Raw genomic sequence first — 17587 nt, forward strand, 5'->3', positions numbered from 1 at the left:
TCATTAAAACATTTACATAACAGCATGACAGCACACCACATACCACTTCACCAACTTAACTCTGGCAACACAGACGAAGAAGTCTTCATTCTAAATACACAAGCAATCACTTACATTTAAAGCAGTAGACTATTTTTTTCTTTACCTTCCTTCTTTAACCTTGAAAAATAGGAGTTGATCAGCAACTGCTAATCATGCAGCCACGTGCCTGAGGGTGGTGAGCTGGGCACGAAAGCCGAAGGTTGCAGTGCTCACCTCCCCTGCTCTCAGCACTGCCCAGCTGACAAACTGAAGGCACCTCACTGCCACCCTGCACAGATTCGCCAGACTGAGGGGAAGAGAATTAGACAAGTAACTCAATGCCTGGAGCTTAGGGAAGGTAGACAGTCACCTAAGGTGCCACACTAGAAGAGGGCATGTGACACTGACAGGTGGGGCTGCCCTCTAAACCCCAATATCCAGTGTAAGCAAGAGGATGAGAGGCCAAAGCCACTGCATACACAAAGAAAAGGCAGCCGGTGGTGATTTCATTAAATGGGAATTGCTGCTTCTCCAGAGGGGCCGAGGCAACAGACCCAGCCTCTGGGAAGCTCCTCCTTGTCCTGATGCATGTGAGTGATTCTGCAAGTCGCTTCACCTCTCCATACTGCAGCCACGCTGCCGACAGCTCTGCCCAGGGCAGGCAGAGAACCTGGCTTCTCCTCATCCTCAGGGTACAGGAAGGTCTGTCACTTTTCCCTGTCACTTCTCTGAGCCAGGGATGCTCCCTACCGTGCATACTGCAGACTTACAGCTGACACAGTTTATAAGTGGAATGGAAGGAGAATGTACTTGTTCTAGGATGCCTTTGAACTCTTAGTTACTCTTTTTGTTTTACTCTTGTTTGAAGAAAAACACAGTTTTCATGGTTGACAGAAGTATAAAACAATATTAAATACTCATACATTATTCTGTGGCTTTAAATAGAGTCAAACTCCTGACAAATACTGTATGTGTGCAACAACTGTTGGCCAAATCCTGGGGAGGGTGGCAACTGAACAAAGTCTTCATTATTCTGCCATCAAACCAGCCTCACTTAGCACCAAATATTCCCTCTAACTTTTCCATTTGATACCAGGGAAGAAACATCTATGTGGAAGGATACCCCCTCCCCAAACAAACCAAAACCCCACCTAAATCCAAACCTTACATTCTCTATTTGTTCTCCTCCATTTGGAGAAAGGACGATTTCTTGTAGGATTGTCTAAATTCTGGCCCATAGTTGTTTTCTGTTTTAACCAGTCTCACGTCAGAATTGTAAGGGTGTTTTAGGCAACAAAAAGCTTGTTATATGAAAATTAACTGTATTTCACAGTTTTAATGGAGGCCAGCATGCTGGCAGAGCAGGGCTTTTGGAAGCCACTTGTCTGCTGTACAGCACCACAGTGGTTCAGGTATTAGAGAGGCTGAGTTCTGTTCCCATTCTGCTGTTTGGTCTTCAGGAAAACTACAGAGCTCAGGTTGTCCCTATGAAAAATCTGGAAAACTCCATAAGCAATGTCAGATGTTACAGTTACAAACAGTTACAAACTGTTACTTAATTATCTTTGGATGGGCAGAGACATCCTCATCACCTTACTAAAGAAGAGGTGTAGCTTATGGCTATAGCCTGACACTCCAGAGTGCCAGGTATGGACAATTCTGCTCTTTGCAGAAGCAGAAGCAGAAACACAAAACTGCTACTAATGGTGGGGGGGAAAAGCCCCCAACAAACAAACCAGGATGCTCTGGATAGCTGTTTTACAAATGCCAGCCTATTCATCATTAGAAGTCACCCAGCTAAAGACCATCTTCTTCAAAAATCATCAGGGCCTTTGCAGTTAACTGGCTGTACAGAAAGGGCTGACTGTGTAAGAAGGATTTCCTTCAAACAGACCTATACAAGCCCCTCCTGAATATATTTGGCAAAGGCAGAGAAGGCAGCTAGCCCAGTCTATGTGAACATTTAGTATCACAAACACACCACATGGGAATGCCAGGACCTTGTAGGGACAGAGGTGTCAAGAGAAAGGCAAAACTGCATTAAGACATCAGCACATGGTTCTTCCAGAATTTGTCCCTGCCAAATTTCTCCTGGGGCTCAACATGCTCTTTTTTAGGGCACAGCCTACCACTAATCTCCCTTTCAGGCTTCCCACTAATCGTCAACCTTGCAATCTCCTGGCACTTGGCTAACTGGCTAGGTTTCCCCTGTCTTTTAAGATGAGCTATTTCAGTAATCTTGGTGTTAGCAGAATGTATACCATCTATTTATGGACTGCATTCCTTCCTGTAATCTAAACCAGTACAATCCACCCTGATATCACACAAAAGGGCACCGACTGCAAAGGAAAATAATTCTAAGACAGACAGGAGAAACAAGGAAATCAGAAGTCATCCAAATACAATGATTATATTTTTTTCTCCAGTCTGGCTGGCTGGTGACCTGAAAAACCTTAGGAGAATTTATCTGACCAAATTATTACTTTAAAAAAAGAAAAAAGCAAAAGAAAAAAACACTTAAACAAGCAACATAAGACAGAGTGAATAGATGTATCAGTCCTTAAGACCTCTGCCAGCCCTGCTCGTGTTTAACCTTGGTTTTCAAATATTTCCAGGTACTGACATTCTGGTCCTATTCTACAAAGTGCTAAATACCCTCAGGCTTCAGATGCAGGCTCAGTTTAAACCCTGGATCCTAGCTCTAAGGAAATTTAGAATGAAAGGAAAAAGGATCAAACCAAAAGAAGAGATCACTGGATATACAGACTTTGATTCCTAAAATCCCATCTTGGCAGGTATATAAAAGTGACCTGGTTTTAAGAAGCTTTGAATGGAGCACATGGAAACATAAAACCAGCAAGACCAGGGCTCCCTCCAAGCACTGCGCTTTGCAATTTGGTCTTTTTTATTAAGCCTGTCTATTGGAGAGGCAAAATAACATTCAGCTTTGTGTGCTTAAACTTCTGCAGTTCCTTTTCCAGTGAAAATTAAGGAAGTCACACTGGATGGTCTCCTACTACTCAAATCCTGAGTAACTGGGGGGTTTATGAGGATGCCACTGGGTATTGCAACACATTCACTAGAGTTCCTTTTTCAGCCCCTCTGCTGTCTAGCCCAAGGACAGCAGGATTTTGGAGTTATTTCCCTAGGGTAGGGGATTAGCTTGATTTGTTTGACTCCCCTTGAAGAACAGCTTGTCTCCTGATTAGTATATTATACACACCACGAGCCAACTGTGGAACTGAACAGAATTTGAAGCAGCAGGGATTTTTTTTAAGTCGTTCATAAGAAAAACATTGACCTTTTTTTTAACCATAGCTTCGAAAGTTCGGTTATTGCAAGGAAATAACAACAACGTAGCATATTCCTATGTTTAGAAGACTGATCTTTTATAAAAGATGAGAGCCCAGCAGAACTCATGATGATGAGTCCACAAGACCTGTACCACAGACTGAATATGACACAAAAGATCTACTGTGCAGACACACACCCTGTTCATCAACACAGGGAAATTAATAGCTCCACTTCTGTACTTCTACTCAAGTAATACTGATTCAGTGCACAGCTGTGGTGGCCAAAGGAAAGCAATATTTGTTCAAGGTTTGCCCTGACCACATTTTTTGGATTTGAGTAAGAAGCACTCTCAGTGTTATTTCTGTGAATGCCAGAAAACGGAGTGACTATAAAATATGCATCCCTGAGCTTTGTATTGGTTGTTAAAAAAAAAAAAAAAAGATTCAAAACACACAATATAGCACAGTTACAGGCTGAACGCAGACCTGTATGTTCCCAGCTCAGGTAGGAGAAAATATGAGCAGTGGCTGTGGAGAGTTCCAGAAACAAGTTGCTCTCTCTGCCCAGGCCCGCATGCCACCCATTTCAGTACATCCCAGAATTACTACTGTTAGTTAGCATAGCATTCAGTTTGCCAATTATTGTTTGATGAAAACCAGATGTGATCAACATAATTCTTGACCTTATAAATATCCTTGCCTAAGACACATTGTTTTTCCACACATGGAATATTAACATATGCAGCAATCCTGGCCAAGGCAATATAAAAAAACACTGAACACACTTTTATAGCCATGCAAGTACAACCAGTGTTGTGCCAGATGGAAATAACTGTTGTTTAGGACAATGAAATGGGAGATAGGCCATGTACAACAGACTATGCATAAGCTCTATTTGCATTTTCAGTTAAATGAAAGCCTATCTGTTAAACACAAGATGATATGCCACAATACTGTAAGAAAATGACTGTAACAGGTGCTATAGTGAGTTAAGCACTCACTCCTTTTATCACCTCATTTATCACATTGTACATGGTGACAAGGCACAATGGTACCAACATGTAAGTGACTACATATGGGCCACACTGTAATAGCAGATCTTCCGAGGGTCTGACACAGCACTTGGAGGGCATGTCACCTTCACCTCTTCCACAAACCTCCCAGTGCTGCCACACAACAATGTGCAGGCACTGGGATAATCCAGTCACTTTGGGCAAGCTGTGCCAGCACACTAACTAGAGTCAAGTCAAAGCACTCTGCTGTCCTCTGTGCACATCTTAGACCACAGATGCAAGACTACCTTCAAGATGACAAAGTGAAAGAGAAGGCTAACAAAAAAGAATATGAAAGATCATGTACTCTCTCACTGCTTTCCTGCTGCCCATTGCTTGGTGAAACAGAACACAAACACCTTCAATGGTTTCCATGCAAAACCTCACTGATCACCACAGAACCAAGAGGGGAAGCAGGAGGAGGTAAAAAATGGTTGTATTGTACTGACTCCTTCGCAACAAAAGGCCTATTCTACATGCTGATGCCAACCCAAGAAAATAAGAAATCCTGATGTAAAAAGGGAAAAAAAAGCCAACCAAAAATCTCCACCATGGAACACACTAGCTCTAGCCCACAACTTATAACACAATTGTAACTAAGAGGAGATGACAGTGAATGTTGTAACCTAAATTCAGAAATTTAATAAGCCTGAGCCCTGCATACTGAGGCAGAATACAGGTGGATGCTTGATCAAGTGTCCTCCCCCAACCTCACCAGGCAGTCTGAAATCCTCATCTTTTGGGTTGATCCCCCACTCATTCTGGGATAGACTCCTAAAGACAAACACAGATGTTTCGCTGATGGAACCTGAGCTCTGACTAGCCAGCTCCCAGAGCTGCTGACTAGAGACAGGCAGAAGCATGGAGAGCACCACTCCACACAGGTCACCATGGTGGAAGATTATATATCCAAGCAAGCTCCCATGTTCATTTAGCCCAGCTTCCGTCTCACCAAGAGCAGAGAGAAGAAATAGAGGGGTTTTCCTAGGTGTACCCTAATCAGTGACCCACACCTAAAAGCTCCCACCATGATCTCTAATAGGCATCACTGGCTGTGTCCAGGGAGTGCTACAACCTGGCCCACAGAAAATCACCTAACAGATGGACCATCAGGCTCAGCCAGCATAAGCACAGCAGCAGCTCAGAGAAGTCCTGCAGGGCTACTGACAGGCAGTCCATGCGGTACTGGTGTTGGGGCACAGCACAGACTCACCTTTCCACCTCCCCAAGTGTTACCTGCTGACAGGCTGGAATAAGCTCTTGGACAAGAGCATCAAGGAAGACAGGCTGCACAGACCTGTCAGTGTTGAGATGTAACCCCCAGTCCCAGCTGAGCTGGTGCCAAGTTGGGTACTGCCCAGCTGGTGGAGTCTAACATCAAATCCACAGTCTGCAGACGCATGGGGTATATTGAAAAAAAAATAAATGCACAACAATCAAGGTAACACAAACTACACTAAGTTAATACATTAGACCTGTGAAGTAGAAACTAAAATATGGGGCGGGGGGGGGGGGGGGGAACCTTTTCATCCTTTTGCAGATCTGCATGATAAAAACAGCTAGAAAGAGAATTAATTAGTCTTTGAATTACACAGAAACTTACATTAAAAGCAAAGACAAAAGAAGAATTTATTAGTAGAACTCATTGATTTTCCAGGTCTTTGAAATACATGGGAGGGATTAATTTGAAGTCTGACTGTATTTTGAAATAAAATTCACCCTCTCAAAATTTTAACCTGGCCAATCTCTTTTATTTCCTTAATGAGGTGTAATAAATATTGGTCAATTTGCCACAGAATTGTTCTTCCAAGGTAAAACTAGCTTCCATTAAACATGTACTCTGAGGCAACAGAGATGCAACGAAGTCTTTATTAGCCTTTTAAATAACAGGACAAAATTTATATCTAATTCAATTACTTCACTAAAAAATGAATTTGATTCATAGGCTTTCAGCAAAAATAAAATAAATTCTCTGGAAAAATCAAGCTATAGTACAAGAATTAAGAAGTAGGCAGTACTTTGAGTCCTACTGAAATCACTGAGGAAATCAGTCTTTATTTATTTCAAGGAAGTGACTGTATATTTAGAAATCACCCTGCTGTTATTTGCAGGAAAGAGAAACCTAACGTGTTTCCATACAAAGGAAAAAGGAAAAAGAAAATGTTCTGGTTTATAATGTCCATCACAGTTTTCTTTCACTCTTCCCCACTTACTAGATGGGCTGTAGCAAATAGAAATAACTCTGGTTACCTTTTACAAGGTAATCAAATTTAGTTGCATCAATATTATATGCACTCCTCAAAAATACTATATAGTAAAAGCTTAACTATTCATAAGGCAAATTTTAAATGGAACTGGGCAGAAGATAAGCAGTTGCTATTATTTTCCAGGGAGGTATTTGGAAAGATACAAATCCTGCATTGCACTTTGAAATGTACTTTATACTGCCTGGCATTTCCAGTTTTTCAGAGTAATGTCTGAGACACTTGAGATTTATCCTGAATCAACATTAATAAAACACTGCATTACAGTAATTGTATTACTAAGCCTGACTAAAAGAAGGTGTAGATGTAGACATACAATACCCACATAAAAGTGGTAGGAGCCACAGAGAAACAGAGCAACACCATAAAGACTGTCTGCTTGGTTTTACAAATGCTGAAAAAAATACCCTGAAAGCGTCGTTGCAACAGTCCTTGCCAATTTTAAATGGCTCAAAGTGACTGCAGTACTGAGAACTTTTATAACATTTAAAGAAAAAAAAAAAAAACCCAACTAGAAAGCAAGACACATATTTGTGCTTTTTATCTAACTGACAATTAGACTGGAAATCTCTAGAACCTATCAGAAAATAACACTGAAATGGGAACCAGTCCCAGCCACATTTCTGCAGCAATATATGAGCATGCCACCTTCTCAGACCAGTGTGGTCCTCTCACCATGACGACCACTCACTCCTCACACCAGCTCCTGCCTCTGAAACTGTATTTGGACACCATGTACTGACAAACCTCTGCACCACGTCTGCCATCCTTAAGCCCTCCCCAACCTTTGCAGGCACAGAGCCATGCAGGAGAATATGCAGAAGCTCACCAGAATCACTGAAGCGTCAACTAACCTCTGGAAACTGCTTAATGCACAGTAAGTCTTCAAGACTCGGCAAGAAGCTTAGCAGGAAGTGGTCTGATCTTATTTGGCATCCTGCAGGCTATAAGTTACTAATCACAGAATCACCAAATGGCCAGCATTGGAAGGGACCTTGGGAGATCATCTAGTCCAAGCCCCTGCTAAAGCAGGTTCATCTACAGCACACTGCACAGGATGCATCCAGGCGGGTTTTGAGTATCTCCATGATCTCTCTGGGCAGCCTGTTCCAGTGCTCTGCCACCCCCAAAGTAAAGTTCCTCCTCAGATTCAGGTGGAACTTCCTGGGTTGCAGTTTGTGCCCATTGCCCCTTGTCCTGTCACTGGGCTCTACTGAAAGGGGCCTGGCCCCATTCTCCTGACACTGGCCCTTAAGATACCTGTATGCATTGATCAGATCCCCTCTCAATCCTTCTGCAGGCTAAACAGGCCCAGCTCTCCCAGCCTTTCCTCAGAAGGGACATGCTTCAGTCCACTCATCATCTTCACAGCCCTTTGCTGGACCCTCTCCAGTAGTTCCCTGCCTCTCTTGAACTGGGGAGCCCAGAACTGGGCACAGCACTCCAAATCAGCCTCATCAGGGCTGAGTAGAGGGGAGGCTCACCTTGCCTGACCTGCTGACCATGTTCCTCCTAAAGCCCCCCAGGGTCCCACTGGCTCCCTTGGCCACCAGGGCACACTGCTGGCTCATGGGTAACTTGTTGCCCACCAGGACTCCCCGCAGAGCTGCCCCCCAGCAGGTCAGCCCCAGCCTGTGCTGGTGTGTGGGGTTGTTCCTCCTCAGGGGCAGGACCTCACACCTGCCTTTACTGAACTCCATCAGGTTCCTCTCTGCCCAACTCTCCAGCCTGTCCAGGTCTCACTGAATGGCAGCGCAGCCTTTGCCGCTGATCACGATCCTCTGAGCTCTGCCATTCAGCCAGTTCTCAGTCCCCATCACCGTCCACTCATCCAGCCCACACTGCCTGAGCTTACCTATGAGGATGTTGTGGGAGACAGTGTCAAAAGCCTTGCTGAGGTCAAGGTAGGCAACATCCACCGCTCTCCCCTTGTCTACCCAGCTGGTCATTCCATCACAGAAGGCTATCAGGTTGGTCAGGCATGGTTTCCCCTTGGTGAATTCGTGTTGACTACTCCTGGTAACCTTCCTTTTTCCTCCACATGCTTGGAGATGACCCCCAGGATGAGTTGTTGCATCACCTTTCCAGGGATGGAGGTAAGTCTGACTGCCTTGTAGTTTCCTGGCTCCTACTTGTTGCCCTTTTTGAAGACTGGAGTGACATTGGCTTTCCTCCAGTCCTCAGACACCTCTCCTGTTCTCCATGACCTTTCAAAGATCATGAAGAGTGGCTTGGCAATAACACCTGCCAGCTCCCTCAGCACTCAGGGGTGCATCCCAATGGGGCCCATGGATTTGTGTGTGTCAGGTTTGTTTAAGTGATCCCTAACCTGATCCTCCTTGACCAGGGGAAAGTCTTCCTTTCTCCAGACCTCCTCTCTTGCCTCCAGGGTCTAGGAATTGTGAGTGCGGGCCTTGGCAGTAAAGACTGAAGCAAAGAAGGCATTCTGTAACTCCACCAGGGCATCCACCTCATTCAGCAGCAGGCACACATTTTCCTTAGTCATCTTCTTACTGAGGTACTTGAAGAAGCGCTTTCTATTGTCCTTGACATCCCTTGCCAGGTTTAATTCCAACCAGACGTTAGCCTTCCTCATTGCCTCCCTGCATGCTCTGACAGTGTTCCTATATCCCTCCCAAATGGCCTGTCCCTTTTTCCACATTCTGTAAAATTCCTTCTTCTGAGTTTAGCTACAAGCTCCTTGCTTATCCGTGCAGGCCCTCTGCCCCCTTTGCTTGTGTACCTCTGCATATCAAAGAAATGTTGCCCATTAGAGACCCCCCCCCCTTTCACTGGAGTGAGAATAGAAGTGAAATTAGGACTGGTATTTTTAAAAATAGGATCTAGAAAAACAATATAATGGCAGAAAGCAACATTCAAGACAGCCTACTGCAAATTGAACTGTTCTCTCATCTTCAGCTGCTCTGGTGCATATTAATAATCCTAAGCGAGGGATACTAACCCAAACAAGGTGAAGCACAACTCTAGTTTTACTCTTCTTTCACAACTTTGGCTTCAGTATTGCAGCTAAATGCTTTGACATTCATCTCACTAAAATAAACCTTTTTTTCTCTTCAGCTTGTCTGGGTTTGGAGCCCTGAAAAGTTCATAATATTGTCTCTCAAACCAAATATCCAATACAGTAGTGTGTGTTGAAGAGCCTGTAACCCAACACATTTAGGCAACTGTCTTGTCCTGTTGCAAGGATCAGTAAAGGAGCCAGGGTTTGAGGGCAGGCACAGAACAATACTCCTCTGGCTGAGAAAGTGCAGAAGAGGAACACCTCAGAGGTTCAATCAATACCCAGCTTGTTTATGATCCACTGAAAGCCAGGGTGATGCTAAAAACTTGCCACATCCCAAATGCCTAAAAACATCCTTGTTTTCACACTTGAACAGCAAAAGTTTTCCTGACCTGAATAAACGTTAATGCTAGTATATAATTTCACTAATCTTATTGAGATTCATTGAGTATGTGTCCTGGACCATGTACAATTAGTACTATTATTTTTGTCAAACTGAAGACTTACATAAACTGCACTCCATTAGAAAGAAAAATGCAAATCTGAGTATGCAGCAGCATTAGGAAACCAGTCAGTGTTCTTTCCATTTAATTTTTCTAATTAAATCCACTGGAAAAGGAACTGTTGTTCCAAAGATTTTTGGAACTGCTAAATACGTATTATGTGGCATTTGAACCTCTGTACAAAAGTTTGTAAAATTTACCACACAGAAGACTGCAAAACATCTCAAAAGCTAAGACAGATGATACTCATTAACATTTTAACAAAGTAACACATTCAGTGCTCAAGACTGGGGACTAGATTTTGACAAACCTGCAAAACTGGAAATTAAGAATAAACCAACTCTACAGTATTACACAGATACAAGTTCCCTTCTGTGATTTCAGGAAGTGTAGGTTCACTAATAGAGCAAAAAGCCAAGATATGCAAAAGTAGAGCAGTAAGTTATTTTAGGACATCTTTAAACCATAATATTCCCAGCAAACATCTGCTCCCCCTGGTGCAGACAGTTATGTGGCATCTCTCAGAACCATCATTCACATCCCATGATCCAAAATCCCATGTTTATGCAAAACTCTGTAAGTAAGATACTCCAGTTTCTCACCTTCCCTCAATTTCCTCCTTGATGAAATCTGCAAGAGAATTTCAGATTAGAATCCAGAAATGTATCTGAGAATACAGACACCCAGAAGTCTATAAGACATTCCTATTAGACTAAAGTTCTGAAATAGCAATCTATTTTTAAATAATGACAATATAATGCTTCTAGCATTTCATTCACTGACTAATCTATCCTGGATTTCCTTAATGCTCAACCCCTTTCTAACAGTCTTCTATCAACAGAAGAAAAGACAGCTGCCAGAGTGCAGCAGAACTCAGTGATGGGGAAAAAAGCTCTCAAGTTTCATTTTACTGTGTGAAGTGGAAGAGAAACAACAGGAAAACAATCAGTGGTACTAGGTCAAAATTAGTGTTTTAAGAAAAAGAAGGAAAAAAGAAATAAAATTTAGAGAGTGAGAATATTATGATAGTTTGTACTACTTTAATGGTGATAATTGCTTGAGAAAGATTTTTTCCCACTTATCGTTATAATTAAATTAGAGAATCTATTGGGTGGGGGTTTTGTCAAGATACTTAAGAATGAAACTGCTGTTTAAGTGGTATGCACATGAAATTATATGCCAGCAGGAAAACATTCTGACAAAAAAGAGCTGATTTTGTAACCATACTAATACTTCTGTATAATAATAAAGGCAACACACAGAGTGTGCTGTTCAAATGGCTGCACATTTAAAAATATAAAGTTATAAGACCTGCTAAGGTTTCTAGAATAGCTTTTGTAAATAGAGGAAAATAGGAACAAGAGATACAGAACCACCCATACAGATTTTCCAAATTCAGCAAACTAACACCACAAGGTCAGCAAGATGAAATGAGACAAGAGATGCTTAACATTGCCCATAAATCTGAATGAAGTGCAGCTGACAATCCAGAAGGTCACATTTTCTCAGGACAAACTCTGGCTTGGCCAGGTGCTGGACAGGATGGCAGCCTGGGCATGGCCAGAGCCTCTGGCAGTAAAAGGCCAAGTTTCCACATGATGGATGCATCACCCCTGAGCTCAGAGACATGATGGCAACTCTTTTCTTGAAAAGGGCATCCTTCCACCATCCTGATTATTGTAATAATGCATGGTGAAGAACTGTAAACTCAAGACCACAACCTTTTATTCTTCACAGCAGTTTACAAATTACATTATGTCATTTTAGCACCACAGAGTGATAGCAGAGAGCAGGTCTGGAAACGAAGACATACAAAGAGTTGCAGTATGTGCAGTAACAGATAGCTATATTTACAGCCAAGCAGGGACTTTGACTTGTTTGATCCCTTATACCTTCAGTCTAGAAACCACGTTCCACTAAGAGTCCAAAACCTCTCAGGAAGCAGACTCACGATCAGCTCCTAAAGAGACGTATTGGAAGCAATTCTCCAGCAAGCAGCTCAGAGTAGACAGGACACCATCTTTAATTTTGACTGAGGATGTACCACATGTGAACAGAGTCAACACTGCCTTGAGCTAGAACTGCCTGCTTTACTGGCACTAAGCTTTTCAGCCTCTAATGTAAAGGTTCTTCCAGCTCCTCCAAAGCTTGGTCTCCGACTGAACCTCCATCAACAATATTTACTCCCCTGTCTCTCTATGGCAGCAGCATTTCTCAGTGCCACAGCAGTAGGTGAGAGAGAAAAAGAAAGAAAATGCGTCTCTTGCATCCTCTTCATAAATCTAGCACTTAAACCCAGATAATCACACCACTTAATCTGGTGACAACATGCAGAGCTCAACAGGACTGGAAAGAGTTTATTCTCATAACCTCTAAATCATACGGCTGGCATGAATGAACAGTTTCTCGTCACTGTTTACTAGAAGAAAGAACTTCATCCATTTTTGTCTCTCATTTGTAAACCTGGGGGTAGCACTAACCACTTAAAAGGCAAAGATATAGTCATTTACCACAGTGATCATGGTAGTACTGAACATAAAAACCAGAGAACCATTATTCTGAAAGCCTGCTCACCCACAAAGCCAGCATCAAACCTGTATCTTGCACTCGCTACACTCTCCATATAGAACTCCAGAATTTTTCACAGACATGATACAGAATTGAACATATACACCAGTTGTGCAGATTGTTAAATCAAAAGCAAAGCAAAAAGACAACCTCTCCTTCCATGCTGTGCTTTCTTCTTGTTTGTGAAAATAAAGTTAGATGTGCACGTGGACTGACTTCCTGCTCACTCTAGGCAACGTCACAGTTCCTGTTTACTACCCTGATGACAATAATCCTGACAGCCCTTTAAGATGTCTTCCTTATTTTCTCATTATAATAAAAAAAATGCACAAAATTACTGTTTGTATGTATAGTTTACTTTGGAGAAGCAAACAGGTTAAGCCAAACAGCTTTAGTGAGTTGTTGGTGTATGCTTAAGACACACACACACACAGATGACCACAAAGTTTCATAAACTGTGGGAAATGAACTTGGAAGATTGCTGGAGGAACCAGACTACTAGCCTGACGGCTGAGATGCAAACAATGGAGTCTCATTTCTGATGAAGACTGAATCTGTTCAACTTCTCTATTTTTTTACCAACATGGAGTTTCTCACCATGTAAAGGAGTCTTAGCAATACATTTGCTAATTATGAACTCATTGTATCACAACCCTAAATTTAAGATAGAATTTTGCACTTTGAAAAGTTCTGTAACATTACTGAAGCAGATTAAAAACATTTATACTGGGACTTTTAATATGGCCCAATGAAGCTGAGTTCTCTTCCTGCAGCCCACATGAGAATTCCAGTTCTAGAAAAGTTTTCTTTCAATTACTATCTTAGAGTAACTTAGATTTTTAAAGTCTAATTTCTTACATACTAATTCAAGGAAGAGAAAAAAAATAATGTGAATAGAGGCATTTTTTCATCCTTCCTTAAATGGTTTCACCAGATGACCTACTGTTTGCACTCCAAAATTCAGATAAAACACAGACATCTTTTGAGTGTCTCCTTATTCCTCCTCTACTGAAACACATCTGTCAATCTCTCTATTAGCAGAATGTCTTAGACATATGAAAATTATGGTAGTAGATGTAAAACTTGCCTACAAATACAAACAGAATCAGAGTCCAAATCAGCTTTAAAATTCAGAAGGCCTTGGCAGACAGTACCTTTTCACAGCATTGAAATCCTCTACATACACCATGTTGTATTTACTGTTAGGAGAACTAGTGGAGACTAAAACCAAAAGTGAACTCCCACAGTTAAAGCTGCCAAATTTATGGAGTCTTCACAAAGCACTTCTGAAAGACAAAATTTCTGTGGAGGTATATTGCAACTAATTGTCATCTGAGACTCTTCTTCGGCACCATTTTGTGTAGACTACCCACCAGCCACAACCTCAAGGTCATTGTTGAACCTGCAAGACTTCAAAGCCCAGACACATTTACTGAATGCATTCTCCAAAACTAGCTCTGACTTTAAACTTTTCTATGCATTCCTCCTCACATTTGCAGATAATTACACTCGTCTCTAAGGTGACCTGAACTGTCACATCAAATCAGAAGAAAGCCTTTCTCATTGTGTGGACACACATGTCAGAGAAACATCTACTCCTTCAATAGAAGCAGTGAAATAAAAGTGGTGTCAGATGCAAGTGTGTAACCTCAAATGTTCAACTTTTTTCCCCTCTACTACAGCCCTGAATTCAACATTTCCATTTCACATCCTGATTCCAAATTCAACTAAATCTTACAATACACCTATCACACAGACACATAATTAGGCGGGTGGCCACCACAGACTCACATGTGCAATATCCAAGGAAAACCACTAATTGCTAGAGAACTGGGGGTTGCTGGAATTCCTTTTCCCATGTCAGCTCTGACCACTATTGAAGTACCCACCACTGCTATCACTGGCTTTTCACTCCTGACAAACTGTCAGTGCTTGTTCCTCACTTGCCTGAAGAGAGCAAAGCATGGAGTGGAGGTCAAATGGAAGCAGCTTCTCCCATTCACTCCCAGGTGTTGTAGAGCCAACAGCTGCAGCACTTTCCAACTAAATATTGCTGTCACTGTGGGCAGCACATACAAAATCATTTAATGTACTCATCCAGCCATGCCAATGCTTTAATTAATAAGAAGTTCTCAGGTCAGACTGAACAGAGGAAAAATAACAAGAAGAAAATCAGGAAACTGCCAAGACAGGCTTTTCTCTGAAGGAAAAATATTCTGCCACATCACATATGTTAAGGAAGCTACAATGTCAGCTAGTGATGTACTGGCTCTACTTTTAAGTGCCATTGATACCAATATCTTTTCCCTATGAATAGCATAAGAGTCAACATTCCAAGTGTGGTGGCTTGACCTTGGCTGGATGCCAAGTGCCCACCAAGCTGTTCTGTTGCTCCCCTCTCCAGCAGAGCAGGGCAGGGAGAAAGTATGATGGAAAAAACACTTGTGCATCAAGATAAAAGCAGTTCAACGAAGCAACAGCAGAATATGTCATTTTCTACTTCCCATCAAGCAGGCAATGCTTGTCCACTTCATGAGAAGCAGGGCTTCGGTACATGTAGCAGTTTGCTTTGGAAAACAAATGTTGTAAATAACAAATATACCCACCTCCTCCTTCTTTCTCTTGGCTTTTATATCTGAGCGGATGCCATATGGGACGGAATATCCTTTGGTCACTTTGGGGCAGCTGTCCTGGCTGTGTCCCCTCCCAAGACCTTGCCCACCCCCAGCCTACTGGTGAGAGGGGCAGGGGGAGGTCGGGTAGGCAGCCTGGGTGCTGTGCCAGCGCTGCTCAGCAGTAGCCAAAACAGCGGTGTGTTATCACCGCCTTTCTGGCTCCCAATGCAAGCACGGCACTGGGGGGTCTGCTGTGGGGCTCAGCCAGACCCAATACACCAAGGCAGTTTCTTTTTTTGTAAATGCCTCTGATGTCAGTTATGTAGAGCAGGCAAAGACAATTCAGTTTCTTTAAAGAACCTGAAATTATTCTACATCTGGACTAAACCAACTTTCATATGTTTTCAAACAGAACAAACAAAACCAACAGAACTTAGGTCAGAAGGGCTACCACAAAATAGCCTCATGACTGGAGCACCTACTCAGACTTGGTGGTGTATCTGGCTCCCGGTCCTAAACCATGAAGGTTTTCAGATGCAGCCTTTCACCACACAGAATGCTGTCACTGCTCAACTATTGTACAGCATGCCTTGAAAACGATAAGCAGCATTAAAGCAAGTTTCCAAAGGGACAGAGAGGGAGAACAATTCATTGACTGTGATGCAAAGCTGTACAGTAATTTATATATAAAATTTATACACCAGACTTATCACCCCTTCATGTGAAGAAAAGTAAAAAAAATAGTTTCTCAGCATCAGGCTTGTGGGAATAGCTCTATGCAAGATACCTAAATGAAGTAATGTGATGTTTAGCAAGAATTATGCTTCAGTTAAAATGCATTTGTTCTGAGTATTGAGTACAGAAATTTTGGGAACTCCAGTCTATATTCCCATATATATTCAGTGTATTTTGCTTGATGACTGCACTTTCCTGTGAAAGGTAAAGCTAGTTTCTAAGTGTGTCTTTAACTTCAAACTTCCATTTTTCTGCCAAACACCTCCTCAGGAGGTTGTCAAATCCTGGGTCACCAGAGACAAAGAGCAGCAAAGAGGATGACATAATCCACATCTGGGAAAAAGGCCAAACCCAGCTCTTACTGATACTCCAGCACTTTTGATTCTGAAAGGAAACCTGTATTTTTTTTTCTGCTTAGCAAGATACCAGCTGTTTCAAGTGGGATCAAGCAGTTAAAAGGGGTCTAGAACACAAGAAACCACAAGGAATTAAAAAAAAAAAAAAAAACAAACACAAAAAACCCCCAAGGAAGAATAAGCAAAAAGCCTTTGAAATAAAATAATTTTAAAAATCTTCATTACTGATGCAAGACGCTGTCAATGTTAATTACAAGAGAACTGCTGTCAAAAGAAATCTCCACCAAATGGAGCTGATTACACTTCAAATTAAGATAAAAATCTGTCTTTGATATGCTGCAGAAGAGCTGACACTTTGCATTAGCACTACTTTTGAAATGCTCTCCTTTGATGTTTTTTAAAATTCGGATCCTGCTAGAATCTGAAAGTTTTTCAAGATGTCATGAATGTCCTAAGTCTCAGGGGAGCCCTCCATGTGTACCCCCAGCCTCTAGACGACACCTGTAGAAATGCGGTTCTGTGATAAATATGAGTCCTTAAAGAGGAAAGTGCAGCTGCCCTCTCCTGTTGCTGCATCAGCACAAATAAAGGAAGCCTACACTGGATTTAGTTCCTTCCAAGCAGAAAGATGCAATACATACCCACAAAGATCTGCAATGCTTGTTTTCAGTGCAGTGGTGTAGCAGTGCAACGTACCCATACGTATAACAAGCTATGGACCATGAGACAAGGAGTAAGTTGTTGGTAAATGCCTTACAGCCTTTCCAGGCAGTTCTTCACAAGAGTAGAAAGCACGACACTAAGGAGTGAGTGATGACTCCTGGAAAACTCAAATCCCTGTGCCCTTGTGGCATGTACTTTGGTAGCTCAAACAGCCTCGTGCAACTGCTGAGAGTAAGTACTAACGCTCAAGGGATTTACTGCCTGGCTTATCCTAATGCTGTGCTTTTCAGGAGGGGATAGAGTTGTACAGTAGAGGCCTAAACAAGAAGCAAGCACAGCATATGCCATTTGCTCTGAAGTTTTAGCTCTTTACCCAGACAACCTGCACACATTATCAGCAGCTACAATCTTGCACTTCATGTTCTTCATAATGATGGTCTTATGAAGGTAACACCAATGAGAACCTACTGAAATGGAAAATATGAAAGAGCAGCT

The sequence above is a fragment of the Falco naumanni genome, chromosome Z, assembly GCF_017639655.2.
Source record: "Falco naumanni isolate bFalNau1 chromosome Z, bFalNau1.pat, whole genome shotgun sequence".
Classification (NCBI taxonomy): Eukaryota; Metazoa; Chordata; class Aves; order Falconiformes; family Falconidae; genus Falco; species Falco naumanni.